Source organism: Etheostoma spectabile, chromosome 9 (genome assembly GCF_008692095.1).
Source record: "Etheostoma spectabile isolate EspeVRDwgs_2016 chromosome 9, UIUC_Espe_1.0, whole genome shotgun sequence".
NCBI classification, from domain to species: domain Eukaryota; kingdom Metazoa; phylum Chordata; class Actinopteri; order Perciformes; family Percidae; genus Etheostoma; species Etheostoma spectabile.
Window position 1 is genome coordinate 16,334,932 of NC_045741.1, and position 14,113 is coordinate 16,349,044.

General features: G+C 41.7%; 1 protein-coding gene across 20 annotated transcripts in view; it reads left to right on the forward strand.

The window, feature by feature from the left end:
* The first annotated feature begins 314 nt into the window (after positions 1–314).
* Positions 315–14,113, forward strand: part of ptprsa (protein tyrosine phosphatase receptor type Sa) — a 241,274-nt gene continuing 227,475 nt past the window's right edge. For 12 of the 20 annotated variants that reach the window (XM_032526600.1, XM_032526609.1, XM_032526605.1 and 9 more), the window contains exon 1: positions 315–580. The gene's annotated coding sequence lies outside the window, so the exon portion shown is untranslated. The remainder of the gene's footprint in view (positions 581–14,113) is intronic. The other 8 variants (XM_032526614.1, XM_032526620.1, XM_032526621.1 and 5 more) reach the window with 2 other exon arrangements.

The window sequence follows — 14,113 nt, forward strand, 5'->3', positions numbered from 1 at the left end:
ATATTGTATAAGACTACATAGTTCATTTTTATTCTGGAAAAAATGAAATATATTGTTTGCATCCCATTTGGTTAAAGTAATGTCTCCTTAAATCAAAATTTAAATATTCAGTGATTTATTAGATGTATATTTGTTTGTCTTAGTCGTTGCAAATGTTAAAACAACGTGCCATAAAGAAAGAAGGGGACGATGAGATAAGGGGAGAGAGAAGATGGAGAGAGCCGTGAGTTGAGGGGTGGCTGAAAAGGGAGGGCCGGACGCATGACATCATTCTCTCAGCTTCCCTGCGCGGACAGAGCTCTGGTTTCTCCAAGTGCGCACGGCTGCTGCTGCTGAGGGAGGGAGCGACTCCTCTTGCCGTACCCAGACGCGTCCTGAGCAACCTGCGCTGTCGGGGTGGATATTATTAAAAACATTATTTAACCCGGCAGAGGAAACCGTGAACTTCTCCTCACTGGACCTGCAGCAGGGACGCACACATTTAACACAAACCCGGGGATTATTGTTTCTTTTAATCATGAAGATGTGAGGGTTTATAAGCTGAGAAGAAAGAAAGGGGAACTCCGAGGCTGACAAAAAGGTAGGCACACTTCCCTGTCTTTTTTTTCCCGACTCTGTCCAGCTACTTTTATCTGCCAGCAATTTTTTTCTTTTTCTTTTTGTACAAGAGCTGGGAATTTCAATCACGGCTTTTCCATTTCATAAACGCTTGAAAAACAAATTGTTCTGTTGGGATTTGGTGTCTGAGCGTGCGAGATGTGCGTTCTTCTGCCGTTTTAACACTCGAACAGAGACGCAGGCAAGTGCCCGAAGAGAAGCATCATTTCAGAATACTGCAAAGAGGCTTGTTCAATGGAGAGAGATGATCGGTAGTCCCGGACTCAGCGGGAGACCCGACTCTGCCACCGCAAAGCTGCTGCCGCCGCTGCTGAGCATAGCTGCTGCTTGAATACGACGCTATCCATCGTTCTGAACGACGGCTTCCCTTTCCTTTCGCCACTGAGAGTTAATTACAATTTATTTCCCCAAATAAATGAAACGTGGGTGGTTCTGTAACAGAGAGAAGAATAAAGATTCTGAAGAATGTATCTCACTCTTGTATAGCTCTGGAACATAACGCATATTTCTGAATCATTTTTTTCAGTCGGAGATGTGTGTGTGTGTGTGTGTGTGTGTGTGTGTGTGCGGGTTGGGGGGGTTCCATCTAACAAGTGCATCTCCACAGGGAGGTGCTTCATTAGCCAAGTCAACCGTGAGAAGCTTTGCATTAGAATTCACTGATATGAGCATGCCAGTAAGTAGATCGTGAGACATTCTGTTCTTTCGGGCATCACTCGGAAATTCAATTTTCGATAGTGGATCCTCTCCGTGTGTGTGTGTGTGTGTGTGTGTGTGTGCGTGAGTGAACGCGCGCGCGCGGACCGGTTGTCTGATGTGATGTCAAAGCCTTAGGTCTACATGTTGGACTTTTGAGAACAGCCTACTGTAGTTTTGGTTTACATCCCTGGACCGGATTTACCTTTCGGCACCGCGTTGTCATTGGCTTTTAAAGGAGTTGGGCTTATTTCGAGGTGCGCAGATCGAGCTTTCCACAGTCCCACCGAGCTGGAGTCAGCACGGCAATGACACTGACTTTATCTAAGTGCTGGCGATCCCCTTGTTGAATGCTGGACTCTCAGATTTGATATAAGACCTCAGTTTCAAACTTCCAAATCGGTCATCATTTTAAAATAACATTGTCTTTATTTTTCGCTAAGCCTACCTGTTTTATGATGGTTCTTAGAAAGAACACATATCTGCTGCCAAATTATAAGGCTCCATGGACCAAAAATGATATACCATAATGATAACGATTTAAAAGGAGTAGAAGAGACCTATGTGTGCCCATTGCATCTATAGGCTACGTCTAAAACCATGCAGACACTTTCTACATCATTTGGATTCATTATATTAAAGCATTGGAGAAAATGTATAATATCTGAGGAGCACATTTTTATTTAGTGGTAGATGTTGAAACGTTTGCCACATAACCATCTAGTCTATTTCGCCCCGACGTTGTGCATTTACCATCTTGTTCCGTCTTCTGTTTCGTTCGCAAGGAGCGCATCGCGCGTCTGCAAAGCTCATAAAAGCCAGAGGAGAGAACAATATCTCGCCTGCGCCGGGGTTGTTAAAAGAAAATAGCTTTATTCATTTTTCTTTGTACCCGTGGTAACTTAGTTTTTATGGTGCCAGGAAATGGCTCACAGGCTTGCAGTGCAATGTAATGTAATCAAATTTATGATGTTGCTGTGTATTACAATTCCCTGTAATGCTTCGTCACATGAGAAATCTGGAGTAACACCTCCTCCCCCCTCCTCAATATACAAACACACACACACACACACACACACACACACGTGAACGCGCGCGAACACACCCGCCCGCGTGCGCACACACGTACACACACACACATGCACTTACAGTGATATGCCCAGCAACATCAGGGCAAGGCCGGGTTGGCCAAGCAGGTTACATCCACCACTGGATTTGTATGAGAGGGAGCACACATCCCTCGCCTGCACCCAACCTCTCTGGAAATAGTCCACACAGTCCTTTCTAAATTATATTTAGACTTATGCTACCGCAGATTTATTCTGGCAACCATCTTGAGTTTTGCCTTTTCCATTTTTCATTCAATTTTTTTTTGAGTTACAGAAAGAAAGTTTGGCCTCATGCAAGGAAGACATTAAAATATGTAGAGCTGAACCAAAGTGATGAAACAAATGATGTAATGCATGAGTTGGTGTACACAGAAGATACATATTCACACACACACACACACACACACACACACACACACACACACACACACACACACACACACACACACACACACACACACAAACACACACAAACACATTTGCATACACTCTGTGCCTGTCTTTGTGATGTCACATCTTTTTAAGCACGACAGCACCCGTGGGAATTTAGGCTACAATTTGTAAGATTTAATATTTCAGTTTAAATTATAATTCTTATGCCTACATCAGCACAGTTGTTTCTGTATTCTCCAGTCCTTTTCCAGATATTAAATGACAATGTGCCACCCAATGATTACTACTACAGGAGGGAGTCATTCACTCTATTCCACAGACAGGCCGGTGGAAGGACAGCTATTACTGCAGTCTCAAACCTAATGGGCTGGACACATTTTATGAAGCATTGCCTCACCCAGCGTTTGCTCATGAAGCGATCAAATGCCCATGTTAGACATGCACAGAGGCCACACACTTCAAAAAATGTCGTTCATTGTCAGTTCTTTTAAGATCTTAATGGAGCAAGTAAGGACTTTAAGGTGCTACTTCAAGGAAATTAAGCTATTATTTCTTGAAGAACAACCATGAAATAGAATGTAATGAACAACAGGATCGCTCAAATTAGCACTTGGTTAAAAGGGCTCATCATTGATACTCATATCTTGAAGTTTTCCTGTTGAGAAGCTATGAGCTATGTGATGTGTGATCCCTCACTTTTTTCTTTCCTTACCTTTTATACATATAAAACCACACTATCACCGGGTCTCAGAGAAATTACAAAATATTTTATTTACAAAACTCTCATTTTGAAGCCTTCATTTTTAGAGTGCAGCGCGTCATAGGTCACCTTTTAGTGAGGTGGCTCTAGAGGCAGGTTAGCATTTCACTGTGTGCATTTCTTAACTTGACATCAATCAGCCAGCCTCTCTGTATGTATGAGATGGGTGATTGGATGGCATGCCCAAGCATCCATTGTTTTCTCCTGCAGAAATGCACTTCAATCATGCTCACCTGTCACCAGTTGGACAGCAAAGATTCAGGCATGAGAGAGATGGTCGTCACACATTGTAAATGTATCTAGGGACAGACATGTACATACACACACAAACACACACACACACACACACACATACACACGCACACGCACACACACATACACACACACACACACACACACATACACACACACACACTACACTCACACACATGCACATATACTTTTATTAAATTTACAAGATGAGCTATAAGTCATATTCCGCAGTCTCATTACAGACCACAATGCAGAAGTGTGTGGCCATGTCATTTATGCAGTCAAAATGGAAACAGACGCGGATGGCTTGCAGAGCTGTTAAAAGAATCCAAACATGTAAAGCAAGAGGAGACAGAAAGGATCGAGAGAGAGTGAGAGAGAGAGAAAAAGGGAGAGAAGAAAATATTTAATCATTATCACACTTTATGGAGAGCTTTGCCCATGTGCAATGCCGCAATCTAATTACCAGGATAGTGCTTGTTAGTTGTCACTACCAGCTAAACAGCCGGATATTTTTTTCTCTCATGTTTTCCCCCGCCTGTGGCAACATTTGAAATTCTAAGTTGCAAAAAGTTAATTTCAAAGTATCCCATCTCATTCCATCATTACCTCTACTCCTTGAGCCAGATGCAAACAAATGTAATCATTTGTTCTTCATACATGTCAAAGGTAAATAAAACAATTTAATGATTGACATCTACAACCTAAGTCTAGTAGTTGGCGCTACAGAGGTAATTTAGATTGAGTTAATCATTAAAGAAAAACAAAGGAGGGGTTGTGTAATGTGACAGAGCATTTTTGTACTCAGCCTTCTGTCCAACGGTGCCATATTGTACAGTAAATCTTGTCAGGAAGCATATGGTCCCCAAATCCATATGCAAATGAGTGCTGATATATTCAGACAATTGAGAAAGAAAATGTCCTTGCATCTTTTGAACAGTGGTTTGTCATTTTAAATGGCTAAGATTTAAGCTCTTTAGAGGAAATCTTGACTGCCAGAATGAGGGCAAAAAATATTCCCTGAACATTCTGACCTGGTTTAAGCCCACCGTGGAGCTTGACACTTTAATGGCTTCGATGTGTACAGATTTGCCTGGTACACGCCCAAGATGTCAGTAAGGGAGAAGACGGGCAATCCTGGAGTAATGTAACATTTCTCCTCCATTCCCAGGAAGTGGGGAATGGGGGGGGGTTAAAAGCCTCAGGTCCCCTCTCTCCCTGTCAAATATGTTGAGCTTCATTTCAAAACACCATTCAATAAAGCAATGTCTATTTCTATCTGCCAGCAGCAATCCTAATCAAAGCAATGTGAAAGTGTTAAAGTGGCAGGAGGAAGTGTGGCTTTATTTCCTGTGTGAAAGTGTTGAATACGTTGATTTCACAGTAATCACAAAAGTGCGTATATTGTGAGGAAAATGTAACCTTGTCAGGATTCAATTTCTCTGGTGACAGGGAGTCTTAGTTCAGGTTAAAGCAGCATGCTATGTTTTCTAAGGCTCTTTACTTAGGGATAACTGCAGTGGTAATGTGTGTGTTTAGACAACCTGAGAATATGCCAACAAATAATGTTCCCAGCTGTAGTCTAATATACACAGTCAGAGGGGACATATCACTGAAGGGGGTCCACTGTGAGGCAAACAATAATCTGCCCAATATGTCCTATCTATTAAAACTGTACTTTTCTATGACATGTTTTCCATGTGAAAGCAATGTTAAAGCATTCATTTGTCAATGGGGAAAAATACAGAACACAGAATGGTTAACTGATTCTTGAAATGTGTCACTTGTGCTTTTTAAATGTTTCGGACATGGGTTTTCAAAAAAGAAAGTTAATATAACTGGATGGTTCACTCCTATTATTTTCTTAGGTTTTTTTCAGTTTGAGGGAAAATCATCAACTACCCATAGTGCTTTGGATGATGTACACAGGAAGTGCAATGTTGTAGAGTCAGTAGTCAATTAGCTGTGGGTAACCCCTGTAATGTCTATATTTGTTTACATTTTGGTGAATTGGCAACATTTAAAGTATGACAAATGGTGTACAAGCTAAGCTGTTTTACTTGGCAGTATACCCCTGGATGTACAGTCAAGTATAAATTAATAAAACTAAAAAACGGCGATTTCCAGTAAGTTGTGCAGTTTATAGGCTAAGCAGCATTTTTTTTTTCCATGATTCCTAAGTGGATTTATGGGCGTTTATTTGCAACGGACTTAGGAGATAAAGTCATTGGAAAATCTAAGTCACACCCTCTCTAAAATATATATATTTGTCTAGCTTTGTCCAGTGGTGAATCCAAAAATGACTATTACGTTTGACGCAAATTGCAGCATTCAGGAGTTAAGGTTTTGTCAACAAAATGTGTGTGAAAAGTTCTCCCAGGGTAAATTCCTAGCCCTGGGTTAAGATTATTTAGTGTGTAAAGCACACAATGGTTTGGTAACTAAATGGTGTGTACGTGTTTTAATGCATGCTTTGTAGCTAAAAAAGAAGTGGCAGACAACACGGAAACCTGTCAATGGATGAGACAGTTGTAAATCTCCTCAGGGAGAAAAGCTTATGGAGGAATATTCAACGCTGCAGCCACCACTGGCCCCCTAGGGTCGTAACTCTTATAGGTCACAGTAGCATTTCATCCCCCTCCCCTCCTTTCTTGCCCATGGCAACAGTGGGTATCACTGGTTGTTTCCTGCCATGCTGGTGACGGTGGGGGTCTGTGAGGATGATACAACAAAACGCTGTCTCGCCCGTTTACTAGTGGCCTGCATCATAGTCAAAGGCAACATAAAGAATGCATGCTTCATACTGTACTGTATGGCATTGGCCATGGTCCTTTTGTGGCCTGATGGGGGCATCACTGGGAGTGGGTAGATATTGCAGGCAAAGGGAAGGAGGAGGTGTGTAGGATGTCATGCTAGAGCAGGGCAGAATTAAGACAGAGAGGAGAGAGTATTGGCGGTGGCCTTGTTCGTTTCATCTGCAGGCCCTAATAAAACCCTCACAGGCCAGCATTGATCTATCCCAGAATAATCCATTTAGACTGAGCGTGCCTGGCCATGTGGGGCCTCTTCAATTATTCATGGCAGAATGCTGCGCAAGCTTCCGTTGGGATGCAACAATGTGCCCTGGGAAAACCTGTGAACTGTGGATTGCAGGAGAGCAAGGGAGACACAGAGGGTGGAACAGGAGAAATGGCAGATGGGAGGAGAGGTCTGGCTAGAGAGAGATGTGAGGAGGGACATAGAAAGGAGGGGACATGGAGGGCAGGTAAATTACACTGAGGGATGTAAGGAGAGGTAGTTGAGGAGAAAGTAGAAGAGGTGGCTGAAAAAAAAGGAAGGAACCGAGAGGGAGAGGAAAGTGAGTTGAGGGAATGATGAGAAAGATGGGATGCACATGTTGTAGAGATGCATGAAAGAATGGGAATAGGGAGTTTTTGTAAGGAGGGGTTACAAGTTAGTTGAGGTAGAGAGAGCTGAAACAGAGCAGATCAGAGGGAGGAATTCATGGAAGAATGCAAACACTGAATAGAAGGTAAGGGAGAGGAAGAAAAGGTGGCAAGGAGAATCGAGTTGTCATGGAGGGACAATAGAATGAAGAAATAATGATAAAAGAAGGATGGGGAAAAGGGAGAGAAGGAAAGTAATGAGTAGATGAAAGAAACACTGAAAAGAAATGTAGGAGGAAATAAGAAATGGACGTCAGAAGAGAGGTCACATAAGAGAGCTAAAGAAAAAGATAGGAACAGAGGAAAGGGAGGTAGGAAAGGAGAGATTAGCTAGACAATGTCGGAAAGCATGAAACAAGCTGGATTTATAGATGAGACAAAGAGGAAGAGATGACTGGAAATGAGGCAGGAATAGATGTATAGGAAGAGGGTGCAGAATGGGAACTTTTTAAAGCAAGTAATGAGTAACTATTGATCATGGCAGAGTTATAGTTGCAATTGTGCTAAGTGGAGACATGTGTGTAGTTGACCATAATGTCTGCTACACTCACCTTTAATGCCATGCTTTACACACACACACAAACACACACAGACACACACAAAAGTGAGGCTACAGTTTGTCTTGTGTTCAGTGTTAGGTTTTGTTGGAAAATCTTCCAGTTCAGTTGATAGCTTTTCTTTTTTGTGGAGTAAATAAACTGAGCAATATGATTTGGACAAGATAATTTAATTCAATAAGCAGATCTCACTGAGGGCTCAAGGTTTTTTTCTTTTCTTTTTGCAACATACTGAAACATGGATGGTCAGAGCTGCATATCATAAAGCTGTCAAACTATAGTCTGCTATTAGAAGCTCACTCTCAGCTCTCATAAATCTGGGTAGCTTTGTCTTACCTGATTCCCCCAGCATTCACTATCAAGCTCTCCTCCTATCGCTATCATTCCCCGCACCCATTCCCCCAGGGTGCGAGGAATATTACCTATTAGGCTTTTCACCCATCTCCTGCTGCCGAATCACAATTTGTGATCCGGCGGAAGACAACTGGAATTGAAATGTCCATCTGCACGGTGTGGTGATTACAGCTGGTACATTTTAAGAGGGTACATCCTTATATCCCAGGCGCTAACCCCTTGTGACCTCTCCAAAGCGTTTGCTGAAACATAACAGGGCGTTTAGTCAAATTTCCACAATTTGGACATGAGCTAAATCTTTGATTTAACATCTTTAATCCATGTTGTGTATTTTGTCATAAGTGCTGCATACAGTAGTAATTTTTTTAAAATTATAATTAAAATCACAATCATATATTACAACACAAACTATCTGTCAATTAGACACATTGATTTCTCACAGCTTACAAATAGAGAAGCAACCTTAAAGGATGGAGCAGTATTTCAGCAAGCATGCAGTAGGAAAAAGGAAAAAGGACTTAGTAAAAGCTATTACATTGGCTGTGTCAAACAGCCTAATCAGATGGGCTAAACGGTAGAGCGGAATAGCTATTAGCTGACGATAGCATACCAGCAGGTTTCTGTTTAATTAGTAGGAACCCAGCACTTGTCGTCGTCTGAAGCAGCCACCACGGATTAATTGTTGGTCCACAGCCATTGATTATCGGATTCTAGTAATTGTTTTGCCTTCGCTTGATTAACAAACCTGTGTTTTCTCCAGAGGCTAGCTCAAGAGAAGCATTTAACGGCAGAACCCTAACAAAACTCCTTGCACTAACAGGGTGCTTACTATGATAGCGATGAAGAATCAGAGAAGATAGGAAGAAAATACCTTTCTCATTCTCTAATTTTTGTGTCGGGGGGGTGTTTAACACCAACAAGACAGTTCATTAGGTGCCAGTGCTTAGTGAATGGTTCCATACACAAATTGGTTTATGGGTGGCCCTTCTGGCTGATGCATCCAGGTGCACTGTGATTTGCAATCCCTCTCCTGCAGTGTGCAGGATGATAGATGTGTGTCATTACTGGAATGTCAGGAATTTGGGAAGCCTGCCTCTTTTCTTGTGCTTCTTTCCTCTCTTTTTTTTTCCAAGGGATGTTCCATGGATATGGGGCGAAAAGCAGAGTGTTTCACAGCTGTGGAGGAGTAGATACATAATGACAAGAAGGAGGAGGAGGAGGTGGAGGAGGAGGGGTGATGGAGAGCTTTTGGAGCAACTTCAGGTCATGCTTTGGATTTCAAGGGTTTGGAGGAAGTTGGGGGGGATAGAGGTTGGGGGGGGTAAGCATTCTTGTGTATTACTCAGATATATCTTCTTTCGTACGCCATGACTCAAGTCAGATCTTTTAGACCTTTTAACAGATGTGGGGCTGGGATCCTAACATTCCCTCCACTCTCTCACAACACCATGTCTGAATTCTGACTCCAATCACAGGAGAAAGTGTTTGGGAAAATAATTTATTTTTGTCTTTTGCTGTCATCACAAGGAACACGCTTTGTTGTTCTGTTCAACACCCAGAGAGACCCTGCAAGCCATTTTTTTCTTTTTTTACGCAGGGCCATTTTCATCGTGCCAAACTCTCAGTATTCAAGGATGTTGTTTAACTCCAGCTGTCTTTACTGTCTTTCCTTGCTAATGATTATTTTCTGATTTTGGTTGCAGCTTGAACGCATCCTGCCAAAGTATTCTCTTTATTTGCCTCACTCCATTTATTTTCCTTTGTAGTTCTTTCCTTTGTTCTTACATGTCCTGATCATGTTATGGTCACATGTTGTTTTTTTGTTCTCAGGGCACTGCATGCTTGTTCGTTGATGTAGGAAATCAATCTGTTGTACTCTTTGAAAGTCCTCCAATAAGGAGTGAATGTGTGAATCTAAATGATCAATGACGCAGTATGAATGCAAGGAGGAGGACTTTTATGCTGGCTGTGACAACTAACTTAAGGCCACAGTCTTCTACCTGACATTTACCACTTTGCTGTCCATCAGCTTGCGCTGTAAGCTCAAACCAGCTGCTGAGGCAAGAACAGGATGCTGAGGAGGGGCGAGGTCTGCTTAAAGGTAATTTATTTCTGCTGTCGCTTTGTTGGGTGAAGAGGAAGTGACAAATGCGAGCTGGTTGTTTATGAGGCCTGGCTAAGTGCTGGCAGGCTTTCCTCTGACGGAGTTGGCTCTCTGTCTAATTCATGTCCTTGGGAGGTGCATTGCTTTGTGGCGTAGTGTGTGGCAGGCGATCTAATTAGAGGTGAACCTATCTGCTTCTTATTCTCCATCTGCTCCCTGCTCTCTCAAACTTTTTGCCCCTGTCCCTCTCACTCTTCCTTCATCCACCTGTCTTCTGACCTCTTTACCTCCCACTCTGTCCTTTTCTTTCCCACCTGTCCCTTTCCTTTTTACATATCTGAGCCCCTGGAGTCAAAAAAGCAAGAAATGCACACATAACCTCCTTCCAATTGCCCCTAGCATGTCCTGCTTGTCTGAAATGGAGAACCCTACTTTTACATCACTTTGCGCTAAATAAATCAGTCAGACCTTTGACAAACCCCAAATAGAACTACCAATTTTTCAAAGCTGTGCAGTTCATCAGTGTGATTCACGTTCCCAGTGATGGCAGGCATGCTTTCTTCCCATGTCATCTTTCCCCCCCCCCTCCTACTTTTACGGTCAGTGAGAAAGCATGGGAGGCCTAGTCGGTGCTTTTAGTCTCCTTTGTTTGAAAAGAAAAGCAGTTCAGTGCAGCACCAATAGCCAGGCTGTGAGCTCTAAAACACTCTAAAAGATGGACAGCACAAGGACAGGGTGAGCTGAATTGTCGACCTCTCCGCCATCTCAGCTCAACTACATCCTCTGCCATTTCTTCCTCTTCCTGTATACCTTTGTAAAGTGCTGTTTAATTGACACAAAGAAAAAAAAGCCCTCTGGTTATCTGGCTGCCTGCTCTTGTTTCATGTCAATTGAGTTCATTTTCTCCCCTCCTGTTCCTTGTCCATCATCCCTCTTCTCTGTGTCTTTGCCTCTTGAGCTCTCCCTTCTTTTCTCTGTGCTTCTGTTTCTCTGTGCCTCTCTCTTTCTGTTTCCTCAAGCTCTCTCTCTTCAGCTCCAAACTATTCCAATCCCCACTGGTTGCCTGTGTTGTTTCTCCCTTCCTCTTCTCTTCATGTCTAGTTATTTACATGTCCCTCTTGTCTCCTCTATGCGCTGCTCTCTCCTCGGCTCTGACTTCAAAAGTTTTTTGCATTGGCTTCGTAAATTATGAAATGAAGATCTCAGCTAAACAATATTCAATCAGGAGAAACATGTTTGCAGATATGCAAATTAGATTTATTGTACAGCTCAATAAAATGTACAAAGTGTTTGGCGATTAGACTCCATCGCTATACCAATCTTTTGTACATCTATGTTGGGGTAGAGAACCATCCGACCCCCCAATGAAATCTAGTCACCGGTCAAAGGAGCCCAAAGACCAGACCAAAAGAGGCTTCGGACCGGTCAGCTGGAGTAGATGATTGGAGGTGGAAGGGAAGGAGGAGGTTTGCACTCTTTGCCTGCAACAACAGCTGAATGGCAAAGGGAGAAAGATATTTTTTTAAAGCAGGGTTGTGACTCTGATTGGCCCTCGCAGTTTGTGTATGATTCTGATTGGTTCAGCAGGAAGGTGAACTCCTCCAACAGCTGATTCCATAAGAGAGCATTTATTAAATTAGGTCTTCCTGAAAAAATTTACACTAAGCTATATTTTAAATCAGGAGACTAGTTGCATGTATGCTACAGTTATACACAGCAAAAAGTACCTTTATTTGCATAACAGCTGAATTGATTTAGGAGTGCATCATTAAAAGTTAGGTCTACCTGAAAGAATATACACTGAGCTACATTAGATTCAGTTTTGAAAAAAACAAGCATATAAGTTAACTGTTAATAACTGGCACCTTTCTCCACAAAAAAAAGAAGTTCTACATGCTAAGTAATTTACATTTTGTAAAATAACAATTAGATTTGTGATTTTTATAAATAATTTGTCGAACATGATCATAGTGATCAAATAATTTGTCCATTTCATTTCACATAAAGTGCTTAGCTGTTTACTGCTGATAAAATAAGGTACTAATAATGATGATAATATGTCACAATACCATATTATTAAGGTTTAAATGCATAATAAGTGGTGTTTTCTCATTTGAAAATGCAGAAAAATATTGTAAACACTTTCCACTTAATTGCGTCCTATAGCCTTTTGGTAGTATCTGTGTCTGGAGTCAACCTGACACCTTTAAAGAAATTGCACATTGTGTTTTATATAAAACAAAATAATAATCACTAAGAAAATGTGTGTATTGGTTTAAAAATTACTTACAACCGCAAAAATGTAGGCTAAATATGTTCAATTATCTTCAAGTCTATACATAATGTTTAATAATGAATTATGTAATGATTAATGGATAGCTCCCAAGTGATTATACTGCACCACATCCCGCTGCTCAGCAATATCAGTGCCGTCTGGCTTTGTGAATGGCTACAAACCAGCAAAATCCACTTGGACCTGTCCAGTCCTGGCAGTTCGACCAACCATCCCTCCATTACTGAGCTATCTCCACATCCATCTGACATCACAGAGATAAACTCTCTCCTCCCATTCTCTGCTCTGCTGTGCATGACGAGTTTTGTTTGATTGACGTTTCTGTATCTACTCCCTATGTTCAGGCCCCTTAGCCCTGGAAATGAAAGTAATACATTTTGCACATAGGTCTGTTAAGATTGCCACCTGATACCTCTCTAGCTCAATACTGTGTGTTTTTTTTAATCCTTCTTAGTGTGGTCATGAGCAGGTGTATCTCATCCATGACTGCAGGCGTACTCCCTCTGCAAAAGAGGCAAGACTGACAGGAGACACATAGATGACAAATGTACTTTAATGTCTGTAGATTACAAATGTACTTTAATGTCTGTAGATTACTTTGTGTAAGTGTGACCCAGTTTAGTAATGTCTGACACATTAATTTGCTGACCCTCGGCAAATTAAACCATAATTTGATGATTGCCTCGCAAAATGTGGTTGTCCGTATTGGAACCGATACTTCAAATGAGCGCACAATATGTGCTGTTGGGGGTGTTGAACAAAATCAAGAGCAGTTTATGTATTGGCAAAAAATCTACGGTACGTGATTAAAATTGTAAAAATGATATGTCAAAAGATTTACAATACATCACATTAGATTAACTTTGCATTATTCCACAGCTGTGCAGGCTGTAGGTATACTTCTTTCTCTATGTCTCCCTACAAAAATAGCTCTTAAGTGCACAGTCTGTCATGGGACCGCAGATACAAATGGCAGTCCCACTTAACATTGGTAGTCACCCATCGTGTATTGTTTGAGTGCCTCTCCCTTTATTTCATCATTCACTCCCTCTCCGTTCCTCACCTCCCTCTAACCAGCCTCTTCTGTCACTCTGAGATGTGGCTTTAACCTCTGGTGCAGTTTTTCACTGGTGCCCTTTGTTTTCATCTATTGTTCTTAAAAGCGATTATGACCATCAGACAGGCCCATTAAATATTTAGCTGCTGTTTTCACTGGCTTCACAGAAACACACACCACAGATGTTCAAAGTGTCTTTCCCTGCAGCATGCACAAGCACAGATATTTCGAGGGGCAGTGGTTCAATTACATAAAAGTCGCTATTTGACACAGGGCTGAGCATGTGCATTTGAAGGGCAATGCTTGGGCAATGCTCATGCCTGCATGTTTCTTTGTCCTTTAGAAAATTGACAAACAGATTTCTGTCTGTTTGTTTGCATGCCCATGTGGTATATTTCCTGTTTGTGTGTGTATGATCTGTGTGCCGTATTTACTACTATAATTATTTCTGCTGTTTATGTATTTTTCAGTGGT